This window comes from Harmonia axyridis, chromosome 1 (genome assembly GCF_914767665.1).
Source record: "Harmonia axyridis chromosome 1, icHarAxyr1.1, whole genome shotgun sequence".
Lineage (NCBI taxonomy): Eukaryota > Metazoa > Arthropoda > Insecta > Coleoptera > Coccinellidae > Harmonia > Harmonia axyridis.
This window is the reverse complement of record NC_059501.1, coordinates 18516270-18530028: the sequence shown is the minus strand read 5'-3', so window position 1 is coordinate 18530028 and position 13759 is coordinate 18516270.

The window sequence follows — 13759 nt, the reverse complement described above, 5'->3', positions numbered from 1 at the left end:
CCCTTCGATGTCCGCTGCCTACTCTACTTCGATTTTGGGCATTATCAAACTACGTTTGACAACACTTCATAACAGCAGTTGGGTTTCTGTTGGTATGGTTAGCGATTTCTCGAAATGACAACCCCGCCTCCCGTAGATCAGAAATTCGACATTTTTCAAATTCACTTAGCTCACGATAAATTCCACGTACACGTACTCTAGGCATTTTAACAACAATTAAACATCGACTTTGAACAACTGGTTTGTTGTTAAATTTTAAAAAACTTACAAAAAACGACTAAAATATGTAAGTAACAAAAATTGTTTACATGAAGAACGATTTTTCCTCCAAATTCAATCAATTACTCCTTGCTTTACTACCTATGTTTTACCAAAAACAAAATTTTAAATTTAAACAGCTCCTTTTGGGTCTTGCAGTTTCTTTGTTAGTTAGTAGATGTATTATATGAATTTCAAACCGTTTTCTCACAATCTAATCGATTTTCTCTTGATTTTGTTAATGAATTACTTTCATAAAAATATATTTTTGTGATGATCATCGTTATTTGAAATGGTGGATTTAGTTGCGCTCCTTAATACCAACCAATAAAGAAATTATCCATGGCATTTTTAATAATCCCAAATTTCTTTTGGAAACAGCGCAATCATTGTAAGTTATCTGAATCCTAACCTAGTTTATTGAAATTCTGGAATCCGACACGCCATCCTGGATATTTCGTAGTTTTCGTACATTCGCTAGAAGAATTCCTGCACGAAACCAGCGGGTATTGGCTGAGATTATCAGATTTTTGTTCACGTCTCTCCAAATGTCAAAGTGACGACTCCGAGCCGCGTCTTTCTCAGATAGATAGGAAATGGGACATTTCGCCTGTCTTTTCGTGATCATTTTCAATGACACGTCTGTCCTTCTCAATTTTCCGATGCGGATAAAAACAATTTTGCAGTCGCATGTTCGTATGTTATTCCATTCTCCTAGATTTACTCTCTGGAATTTGAAGAGGTCCATTGGGAATATCCCATATTGTTTTGATTCACTCAACTATAATGTAAGGATTTGATATAAGTGGAAAGGAAATACATTATCACTGTTATGATCATTACTTTATACCGAACGAATGAATGACAATGACAAATGTCAATTGATTGACTACCAACAACTATCAATTCCCAACTAACTTCAATAACTGTAACCATAGCATAGTATAAGGAAAGGAATAAGTCAAAAGCACAGAAATAATCAGATTAACGGGAGGACACTGCTCTTGTTATAGAAACCTCAATTTTTCTGTGCTCATCAACAGTTGAAACCATAGAAATAATGGGACTCTTAGATAAAAAAAGGTTTTGGACCATTTTCTATTATTTGTATTAATACAAACCATACAATGTTATATATTTCTGAAATCAGGAAAAATTAATATTTCAAAGAATGGCACAGATATCTGGTGTTCCCATTTGAAAAAAACATAACTTCGGATCAAAGCTTCGTAATTAGAGGCCATTTTGAAAAGACAAGCACGCCACTGGATTCTACGTGAAAAAGTGCCTCTATAATGTTTTAATTTCAGAGCTCTATCATCAGTATTAGCGCCATTAGCGGAGATATAAATGTTTTTCGATATCACCATTCTTTCCAATTTTCGCTTATAACTCGAAAACAAAAGAAGGTAGCCAAAATTGAATACTACTCTTGTTAGTTTCTCAGAAAAAGAGACCGAGAATAGGGTATCAGATTTTGTCTATATCCTCTGGTTTAAAAGTTGTAGTGCTAAAACATCGAAATTTGCCCACCCTGTACATATGACATTACACCATATTCTGCAGAAATACCTACATAGGTATAAACGTTTATTTTCAACAAGAAAATATTACTTGACACACAAGCAACGAACAATGGCAATTTTGCAAGAAAATTTTGCTGGTGTGTTATTTCTTGAAAAAATTATAAGAATTAGCTACCGAGATCTTGTGATTTAAAACCTTTAGACATTCTTCAGGGTCACGTGAAAGATGAGGTCTATACCAATGCTCCACAATAGATTCAAGATTATCGAGAAAATACAGATACAAATGAGTTAGTTGGTCATGGAAAATTTTATGAAAAGGTTATGGTCATACAACCGGCTTAATTTGACTGATATCGTTTTCCATCCTACATTGGTTTATCTCAGAATTTACTCGTTTCTTTTATATCAAAATGAAACCTTTTATAGCAAAACACTTCTTATGAACAAATTGAGGTATATCATAATATTAGTTCAATTCATCATTTTCCAAAAAATACTATATGCCTTCTATAAAGGGAAACAATCAATGGCTATCTACATATCCAAATAGTTCATTATATTGGCTTCAAAATTGAACGTCTAAAAAACAATAATAACTAATAATTAAGTGGCTTCTTCACCCACTAAATTTCTTAATATTCATTCAGATTTCAGTCTGATAAGTTGTCAATGAAGACTGTTAATTTATTTTTCAATATTTCCTTTGAATTTTCTATAATTCTGATAATCCAATTATCTCGAAAATTAGCACAAAAACAAGAATTGTTTTTATGTAAGTATATAGGTACACCCATAATCTCAACTCAACTTTTCTCTGATTGTTTGAATCCTTACTCATATGTTCATTGTTTTGTTATGATATTGTACACTTTCCTATAATATTTCGTGAATATTTTTTTTTGGTGTGAAAATCACCTGTGTGTATTCCTTCGTGAATAAATAAATGAAATCAATCTTCTGTGAAATTCGTAAAGTTTTAATCAGCATTCATCTGATCCATGATATCCCAACGAAGAATTTGTTGAGCTATCTTTGTATTTCCGAGACGCTTTCTCCTACTCAAGCTTTCCGGACTTTGATTCCTAGAATTAAAGGTTAATTATTTATTTTCATCCTAAAAAAAAACTCGTAAAATTCGAATTTGCCTCGTCTCCGAACATAGCCCGACAAAAAAGGCGAGACAGGGCACACAATCAGTGAATTCACAGGGCATAAAACCAGCTAATTCAAATAATTACGTAGCTCCAAATCGGGAAAATCCATTTTCGAGCAAGTAAAGCAATTTATTCAAACAGAAAATCTGCATATTTCATTGAAAGCCATGAGAACTTTTAATTGGATCCGAAGTTACTAAAAGGACGGATAACTAAGAAGAAACTCCGGTAAAAATGGCTCAGCTACTTATTAAGTGTTTAATTCTACCCGTTCCATGGAGGGGGCTCTCTTTGAAGACGAGAGGCTGCAGAGAGAAATGATTAGATTTTGAGGCAGGACCCCACGTTTCGTTCGTTTCACTGTTCATCGATTTTTCCGGGAGATTCAATTTGCTGGGTGAATAATGCCAGATCCTTTGTTTCGAGTCAAACCTCCCAAAAGATAGGAGAAGAATGTCCGAGAGAATAAATTGGAAATGTCGAGTGAGCCACTATTACTGGTATATTGCATTCAGGTGACCTAGTGATAGGTTGTCAGTTAGGTGTAATTGATTTCAAAGCAGCGCGCAGCGTTCGAATATTATTTTTCAGCGCTCGTTCACCGAATAGATCTGTCAATCGTTACGATTTCTATGTTTTCAGAATTTTGAGCCGGGAAGAGCCTGAAAAGATACGATTATGACGATAAAAATTACAATACCATTTATTAGTAAAATATACTCTTTGAAAATAATGAAATGATAATAAATTAGTAATAATTAAATGATTCATGCTCCTTAATTCTATAAAAAATCAATAATTTTCTGAAATTCCTAAATCTATCGTCTTTTTCACTTAATTGGGCGAATCATTATAAAAAGATAATTCCTTTACAAGTTTGACCCAGATGCTAACCTCAAAAGCAAGGTTTCCACTATTATTCATTTCAAAGAATTGCGGAATGTCCTTGTGTATTAATTTTTTTTAATGAAAAAAAAAAGAATTCGATGATTTCTTTATTGAAGAATAAATATAGGCATGATATAACTTTCCAAGTTATTATATTATATTTTCATGGTTTTCACCTTGAAATATAATACAAAATCCTCGTCAAAAACTGAAAATGCGGTTCTTCTAAAAAATAAATGCATTACCCAACATGAAAAGTGGGAGGATCTCAAAAATATTGAGAAGAGAGGACCAGCTGAAGTTTGGCAGATTACGGGGACGCCACGTGGTATAAACTCCCCTCAATTGTGTATCTTTAAATTAGTTGCCTTATTTAGGACCAACATATATACCAGACTTAATTTTTTTTTCTGATGATCCCAGGAATTATTCTTAGTTAGTAGTTTGAATCGGAATGGAAATTGGAAATTGAGTTAATCTCCAATTTCCATCCTGATTCAATGCTTCCACAAATTGCTTCTTCAGTCCCACCTTAACATGCAAAGAAGGAAATAACATTTCTTCTGTTGATACAAAAGCTTTTTTTATGACTTTTCGTTTTCCTGAGACCTCTAGAAGGCTAATTTTTTTGAAGCCAATTTGAATTTCCTGAGCTGAGCTGTACCAAAGCCATTTAAAAAGGAATACCTTAACGTTTTCCTGATGGAATACAGTTCCTCTCCTATTAGTGAAATCTGGCCGCTTCTGGGCGATTGCTTCTTTTCTATAGAGGAGCAGCTCATGGTAGATAATTCCCTGACAATCCCACCAAACACAGAGCAAAACCTTTCAGGCCGTTAATCCTAGCTTGGCCACCGTTTCTGCCAGCTCACCGCGTTTCGACCATAGACCCTTTTTGCTTGACGTTGTCGTGAGTGATCCACTTATCATAGCCAGTCAATAACCGCTTCAAAAATGGGTCGATTTTAGGATTCAGCATCGAATTGAAAATGAGTCCATAAGGTTTTTCTGCGTTAATTCATGTAGATGGTTCATGTGCAAACATCGAGCCTCTTCTTGAGACCAGCCTTGAACAAATGGTTCCAAGAGATTTTTTGTACAATCTTTAGCTCTCAGGCAATCGAAACAGTACTTACAGTACGGTCGGACTCAACAGTGGCCATGATTTCATCTACATTCTCGACAGTTGGCCTTCCAGTGCGTGATGCATCTTTGACATCGAAATTATCGTAACGGAATCGACGAAACCAAAATTGCACCTGATTGACTGTTACACTATCTGGACCATAAACATTATATAGATTTTCAGCCGCCTGGCTTGCATTTTCGACGCCTGCTCAAACTAAACTAACTCAACTAATCACAAAACTGTCAAAAAAGTGTTGGTAGTAAATAATCTGATCTTTCCAACGCCATCCAGTGTTCTCCTAACAGACTCATACAACGCGAGATACAGGTATCTTAAGCCATATATTGGAAAAATTAATAATTTTTTTTTGCTACACCTGGTTAATCCATTTCAATTCTGCAATATTCAATTCGTAGAAATCCATTCTTGTGATTGGAATTAACTCTCCAAGTTCCAAAAGAAGATAAACATAATCATTGTAGGAAAACTATTTCAGATTCAACCCATAGATACATGAATTATTGTACTTACATACAAGCCTATATGTCCAACCAACCCTTAAATCCTGAAATTCTTCAACCCCACATAAAAGCCCTACACTCCCTCATTCGTAAATAAAGTCCATCATATAAGACGTCTTTTTGTCCCCATTTAACGTGAATAACTCAACGGAATAAGAGTTATCAAGCATCACTATGATGCAGATCAGAATAAAATCATAAAATCACTCACAACGAACCACTCCAAGGCCGTCTTCCTAATGGTCGTTCAAGAACTCTTCCGAAACGGGCCCCCTTATTTATATACGACATTCGTCATCTCCTCTTTGTCTCCATTAATCCAATCTATTCACAATAAACCCAGACGTTCCTCATGTAAATAAGGAGCTCCCGGAGGAGAACAAGATTTCCCATGACTGATTCCCATGTCTAGATATCGTTTTGTCAAAGACCCGTCGTTTTCTGCCAACTTTTTCAGCCATTTTCGTCACGGAAGCGGCATGTTCCTGCGACCATAGCGTAGCTGTCCGAGGGACGGAATTTATTGTTTATTTTTTTTTTATTCTTTAGGACGAGACACGCGAAATTTGAGTGGGGGAGTACTTGGCTTCGTGGGGTTTGATGCGACTTATTTTCCTTTCAGGAGGTTGATGGAGGGTTGGGATTAGATGAAACGGTTGGAATTATCCTCGTAAGAAACGTTGAAAAAATGATATCAATTTACATTTCACCCTAATTTATAAACTCATCGCACACTAGACATTTTCCGTGTATATTTCTGAGTCTGACGATGAATGCTCAAAATGCACATGTCTTCGAGCCTATCTTGACTCTTCTGTCAAGCATACAATTCAATCAAACTTCACCCCTTAACTATCAAAAGGCGGATGGATTACTACCATTTTTTATCTGTATGATGGAGAATGGTATAACTCAAATAAGGATGCACACTGTTACAACAGTTCTTAACTTTCAACTCAGTTGAAGTGTCAACTGTAATGATCTCTATTCACAATGTCGAGGCACAAATTCAATACACTCCCAGATTTATTTACTTTAGATTCAAGAGAAATACAAGTATATTGCATAGAGTTATCTTACAAAATTTTCGTCGACTCTGGACTCATTGCTACGTCTTTTTCAATGTCGACAGGCCGACAGCCAGTTGCTTATCAGAAGCTGAATTCAAGGTTTTGTGACGAAAAATTTGTTATCAAGATTTTTGTTAAAATTTCTTTTATTTGACATAGTTCTATATTCCTTCAGCCTCAGTACTAGACTTTCATGCCACTTCAAAAAAGTGATATCATCTCCTCCATCAACAATCAGTGTTGATGAAGTATTTCTTTAAGCATGACCTGTGTAATATTTTGGATTCGGTAATTTCAAATAAGTTGCTACCGTTTTTGGTTGCCCTCCACAATAGAGAGGAAAGCTGTCACACTCAACTCGCCAAACTACAGAGGCGTACAACTTTGTTTCCTCCGTTTTTTTTTCTCAAATTCGAGGCTTTATTGTAAAGAACTGGTCATACAATTATGATTCAATGTATAATCCACCGCTGACCACTACTTCCTCCCATATTTCGGGCAGCGTACGAATCCCGCGATTGAAAAAACTGATCAACTTTCGAAGCGATCCAATTTTTTTACTTCTTCATAAGGCCGGAAGTGATGGACAGCCAGTATGTGTGCCATTAGTCGAAACAAGTGATAGTCCGAGGAATCAATGTCTGGAGAATACGGCGGATGGCGTAGGACTTCCCATTTCAACGTTCCAAGTGTGTATTGACCACTTTCGCAACATGGGGTCGAGCATTGTCATGCTGTGAAATCACATTACCATGTCTCTCGCTGTATTGCGGCCGTTGTTCGTTTGTTCGGCTCAAACGAATTAATTGCATTCGATAACGATCGACTGTGATTTTTTCAGTCGGTTTCAACAACCGCGAATATTCGATTTGGCCGTCTAGGTGGAAGCATGGCTGGGACCATTTCTGCGCTTGGGATTATCTAGATGATCCCATTTTACGTCTCCAGTCACAATGTGATGATGCAGAAATCCCTTCCGTCTTTGCCTTCCAATCAGCTGTCCACAAGTAAACAAATGTCGTTCAACATCTGTCGGCTTCAACTTGTACGGCAAGCAATTTCTCTTTTTCTCAACATGCCCATAACTTTCAGGCGTGAAATGGCTTGTCGCGTCACTCCTAATGATCCTGCTAATTCTTGGTGCGGTTGACACGAGTCTTGATCAAGTGGTACCTCCAATTCTACATCTTCGAAAACTTTATCTCTTCACCGCCATGCTAGTCTTTGAAGTCAAAATCCGTTGTAGGAGAGTTGTTACCACTCTCGGCCCGTTCTTTCACTAATGGCGGCCCACTATAGGATTTGAGAGCAGTCGATGAGCCTCGCAGATTCCTTTATATTAAAGCAGAAAATTAAAACTTCCCGCAAATGACGAGAATTTGGCTCGTAAGTAAGCTAATATGTTTAATTGAGAATAACTTCATGAGGCAGACACCATTCGAATAATAATACGATGGCGTTTTGTTCACAAATACCTTATCTTACTCATATTGTATGACTACGATCTATTTATTTCAATTACCACTTACCGCTACAACCATCTATTGCAAAACGGCGGAAGCAAAGTTGTACACCAATAATATACAACAATAGGCACATCAATGAACGAGCGCTCAACATCTATTGACGTCTCGTCAGTGTTTTCCTCTTTTTCTTCCTGTATTCGTTTGAATCGAAGATCCACTCTGTATGTCTTCCTCTTGGCACTTCAATCGAGGGACCTTGTGATTTCGGCGAATTCTCCTCATAAAGCGAAATTCCTCCTCCATTTCTCCTTGAAGTGTTTTCTCCCGAGTCCCACTCCCAGAAAGGCAGACGCCGCAAGGCATGAAAAACAAATTCGGCCTCTCATAATACCAGTGAAATATTTCGTCCGAGAATTTCCTAATAAATAACGACAACCGAGCGACGCAATTCGTATAATTTTCATTGGAGGAACCAGGAGGAGGGGGGGGCCATTCCTGAGATTTATTCCCGCGAATCTGAGTCGAAATTCGGAGGGGGAAAGCTGTAATTCATCCGAACGGGGGTGAAATACTGTTCGGGTAACATTTTTTTTCGGTGACGAGTTATTTTTTGATGGTTTTTCCTTTGTTGCGTGGACCAAATCGGGTTTTGTCCTCGGCGGAGTAGTTTCATTAGTTTCACATTCGGGTGTGTTATGTTCCACAAGAATAACGAGAGCGAGGAAAGATATCCAATATTTCTGCTGTGACCTTCTTGTATTTCTTTTTTTTTCACTTCAGATAGAAGAGCTAAACGCATGAAACCAAGATCTCTAAGGCCCAGTTTCACCAAACAGCACTTGATCCCAGATTGATTAAACTCCGCTTGTTACTAAAGCAGGCTTAACAGTGTTTTCTGTTTCACCATGCATCAACCCGTCCGAAGATGATCGCGATTAACCAAATCGCGATAAGATAGTCAAACCATTTGGCAACGTTGTGAACAAAGAGTTATAATAGTGTTCTGTATCGTATTAGCAGTGATGACCACCATTGGCGCTAGGTGTCAGGTGTCATTCATTCATAACTCATAACATTTCAAATCATTTGTCATCTTGTAAACAAAAAACAAAGTTAATTTTTGCCGAAAATGTCGAGTGATGTTCTTCGAAATGTCGGAAACTTGCAGAAGTTATCCCATTTCACAAAACCACACATTCTGGAAAAAAAAACTATATAAGTAATTTTATTAACTTATTTATTTTTATTAACAAGTTCTTAAATGATATTTCAATCAAACATATCAATAAATTATTCTTTGCAATAAATTTCATAAAACACAAAAACAAAGTTTACGTGTATTTTAAATGGGAAATATTGAGCCTATACATATAGTCATATTTTGATAAAATTGACCCAAAAATTAGAAATTTCCAGAAAAATAATTACATAGACAAGAGTTCCATACTGATAAATAATTATTAATCTCAACTTGAAAGGTTATAATCCTCCAAAAATGGCCGATTAGTGCTAAATCGCGATTCGTCGATTAAATGGCGCTTTGGAGTGTGGTGAAACGCTACATTACATTAATCGTGATCTAAGGCCTCACTTAAGAGCCAAGTCAAGATTGAAGCATTTGGTGAAACTGGGCCTTAAGATATGTACATACAATTTCATTTCTGCTACTCTCTGTAGATACTGATTTATGCTCATAAAAGATCTATTTTATGGTATATAAAGAGTAATATTCATGCAAAATAATGTATTTTTACTCCTTCCCATTTTGTAAATTGAAGAATTCGCAGGGTATACCTGACCTAAGACTAGAACACTGTCCTTTAACAGTTTTCAAGGAGGACATGCTACAGACTTAATCTCCCCCTCGGGCACAATGCAAATTCTAACAGGATCTGAGAGATCAAATCATAGAAAACAAAGCCATAAACAAATTGTTTGCTGATTTTGATTACTTTCCAATCATTATATGAAAGATATATAAGACAATAATACAACAAAATAAAATATATACAAAAATTATATAACGTAAATGTGAATAAATAATGTAAGGTACAGTTACATACTTCGTAATTTCACACTTTTTCAATTTAAACATAGATAGAATAAGATGATATCCTATAATAACATTGTAAGTTGCAACGATTTTGCACGCTTCAATTCATGTTACGCTAATGAAATTTTCAAAGACACGGTTATTTGTCGATTTGTCGTGGTGATTGGTCGCCGATGAAGCGCCAACGGATGCGCGTATCTAGAGAAGGACAAAGAGAGAATTTTCTGAAAGATTTTCAATAATTATCGAGACTTCAGGAAAGATACCTACCTTGTTTTAGATTTTAGCCATTACTAGTATAACTTGAGTTTTAGAATTTAATTTATCGGCGAGAATTGTGTCGGGATTCCCGGTAAGTGTTGATATAGATATTTGCATTCAACAAGTTATAATATCACCAGGACGAATTGATTGAATTTGAAACGGTAGTTTTTTTTGAGTCATCCATCTTGCAGAAATGTATTTCAGGTTTGGTAGAATTCTTTTTGTGTCAAATAATTTCAACGAAACTCCTTCTCAGATTTATTTTATGATAAATGTAGTCATTTCTTTATAATTTCTTGGTAAGAAATCCGAGAAGGAGTTGTAAATTCAGGTTAACATATTCTAATATCGTTGTTCATTTTCCCAAAGCACCTCCCGTGGGACTGGAACAACAGGAGCCTCTCTTGGGATTGATAGATATCAAAAAGTACTTCATTGAGATATAGAAGTTGGAATGGTACGTACGTTGAACCAAGTTAGTTCCTGAAACTGAGAGAATACCTGCGTAATACCTGGCGTTATTACACCAACTTCGCTGAATTGGAATTGGAGCACTATAGCTTTCTGCTAAGGTCTGGTGTTTAGAAGGCTGAAAATAATCTACAGAAGAGGTTCCATCTATAGTACAGTAATTCATCAAAAACTGATTCAAGGTAAGTTTTTAATTCAATATTATTTGTTTAGAGTGAAAAAGATCGATCTTTGTAAATTTCAATTTTATTAAATTTTTAAAAACCTGGGTGGAAGTTTTGTTGCCAAATAAGCCAAACCACCCCTTGAAATCAGTCTTAGAATCTCATGGGCAATTGTAACGTTACAAACTAGTCAATAAAAAGTCAAACATCAGATATTTCCCAATACTATTCAAGAGAAGCTTCAGATTGGAATGGAGTATTAAAACGTTCGTAAAATATCTTCGTAGCATATAGCAATCAAAATCGAAGTTATCGAATTAGATATTGAAATTTGGATAGTACTAGCAATAAGAGGTATTCAAAGTTAAACATCAACACAAGAATGGATAGAAATGAGATCAGTTTTCAGCAATTCAGTAGAGAGGTGACTCTGCTACCATCATTATTATGATGTCGTCAATTAATGAAAAGAACATTTTTTCCAAGCAACTCACTACTTATAGTTCTTTCATTGATTCTGAACACCACATAAACTTAATAAACTGTGTTTTAAGTTTTAATTATTATATTTAATTGAATTTTAGATATTAGTCAAGTATTGCACAATTCCCTTAACTTATTTTGATGACGATTGAAACAAGCAATCATAGTAAATTGAAATTATTCGTTCATTATCACTCCTTCAGGCAAACCAGAAGCTACCTCGCTATCATCTCTGAAATTCCTGATCCTAGACGACGATGTCATTTAAGTCTTGCTTCAGCAGCGGCAATTGTCAAAAGTAATTTCACGCTTCCGTTGCTACCTTCAACAATTTGGGTCATTCAGAACAGTGAAAAACCACTCCTGGCTTTCTATCCCATCACCCCCAACGGAAATCTCTTTTATAGTTGTTTCCCAACCGGTAACCTCAATTATAAAACCGATATTTCAACGTTCTCCACTTTTATTTCATACAATGCTTTGGATCTCGATATTTTCCAGGAAAATAGGTATTTGTTGTCCAACGATTATTCCTTCTTTATGGAAACATATAGAAATATGTTCTACGGAAATTTCATTGTCTTATTCGAAAACTAGAATAAATTCTCAGCTCAACGAACAGAAACAGCAATTATGTTGCTTCTTTATAATCTGACTTTGTCACTGGAAATGTTGAGTACCCGACCATGTAGCGATCATCACATCACTGAATTTTATATGTTTATAGCAAATGTGATTTCAAAGCAAGAATGAATGATTTGTTGATAAAAATTGTTATTATTCTAAATAATGATGGCTGACACTTGGTAATGAAGAAGAAAAAGAAAAGGATTACGATTTTCAAGTGTATAAATATCTTAAGATATTACTTATCTGGTTAATGTTTCGGCAGAATGCCATCCACATAACCATTGTCCGAAAGAAGATTTCCACGTTTTCACGTAGGATTCAAAATCGAAAGTTACCCAAGGAGAATGCACGCCATTGAAGGAGAGTAGCGATATACCTGCTTTGCATCTACCAGCGTTCAATAAGGTGCCTGCTATTTCGTTTGTTCGTCATCTTGGGTTGAGTTATGCGGAACTGATAATTCCTAACAAGGGTGAAACCGGTATATCGCTACTCTCCTTCAATGGCGTGCATTCTCTATGGGTAACTTTCGATTTCAAATCTTACGTAATCACGTGGAAATCTTCTGTTTGACAATGGTTATGTGGATGGCATTTTGCCGAAACATTGTTTGTTTCTTTTTTTCTGATTTGTATCACAAATGATCTCATATGTCTTAAAGGAGATCAATAAACCATTTCTTCATTTATTCATTATTAGATTTCATTGTTGAGAGTTAAATGGAGGGTTCTAAATATCTTACTCTCATGAAATTATGCGTGAACATTTGAGAGATAATTTAACCAGTACATGACTCTGGTATTATGATACGACGTCAATTATTGGGTGAGGTGTTACACACAAACTCCGATAAATCTGTTTCCACTAAAATATGAGGGTTTTTTCGATTTTCTATTTAAATTCATGATGGTTTTGATTACCTGTTGATTAACATTGTACGAAGCTTAGAATTGTCATTTTATATGGAAATTTTCACCATTTTCGGATCTGTTTTCACTCCAATATTGCATTGAATATTCTGTCAAAATTTTGTTAGTTCTGATGACATCGTCAGCCTGATATTTAGAATGAGGCTTGAAATTGTTAATTTAAATCTAAATTTCATATTTCATTCACATCGGAATCGTGTCGAAATAATGTAATGTGCTCTTTGGGGAATAAGAGTTACAAAAACCAATCCATTCACAACTCATTTTTTTATTTGTATTTTTTCAGCCTTATCGGCTTTGATAACCGTATATTGTGAACCACTAACAATAATCTCAACGAATAAAAAAATTTTCCTTGTGGTTAGAATATTTATTATTCAGTTTAGATTGGAGACATATTCATTTGATATATATTTTCACGATCAGAATTTATTACAATATTTTTCGATAGTTCCAGATTCAAACAAAATAGAAAAGAGTTTAGTGACAAGTAAAATGGCTTGGATAATTTTTATTATGGCAGTGAAAAAAATTTTATTGGTGTCTATATGTGGGAACAGATCGCGACAAAACAGAATGAAGTGAAATATTCAAATTCATTGTTTCCTGTTACCCTGTTGTGAAATTCCAATTGATAGACCAACAGAGAAATTGTTTTCTGAGGAATATCTTTGAAACCGGGATTTTCCGATTTCATAACTTCACTAGAGGATATGGTAAGAACAAAATTAAATTAGAAAAATTCAAGGA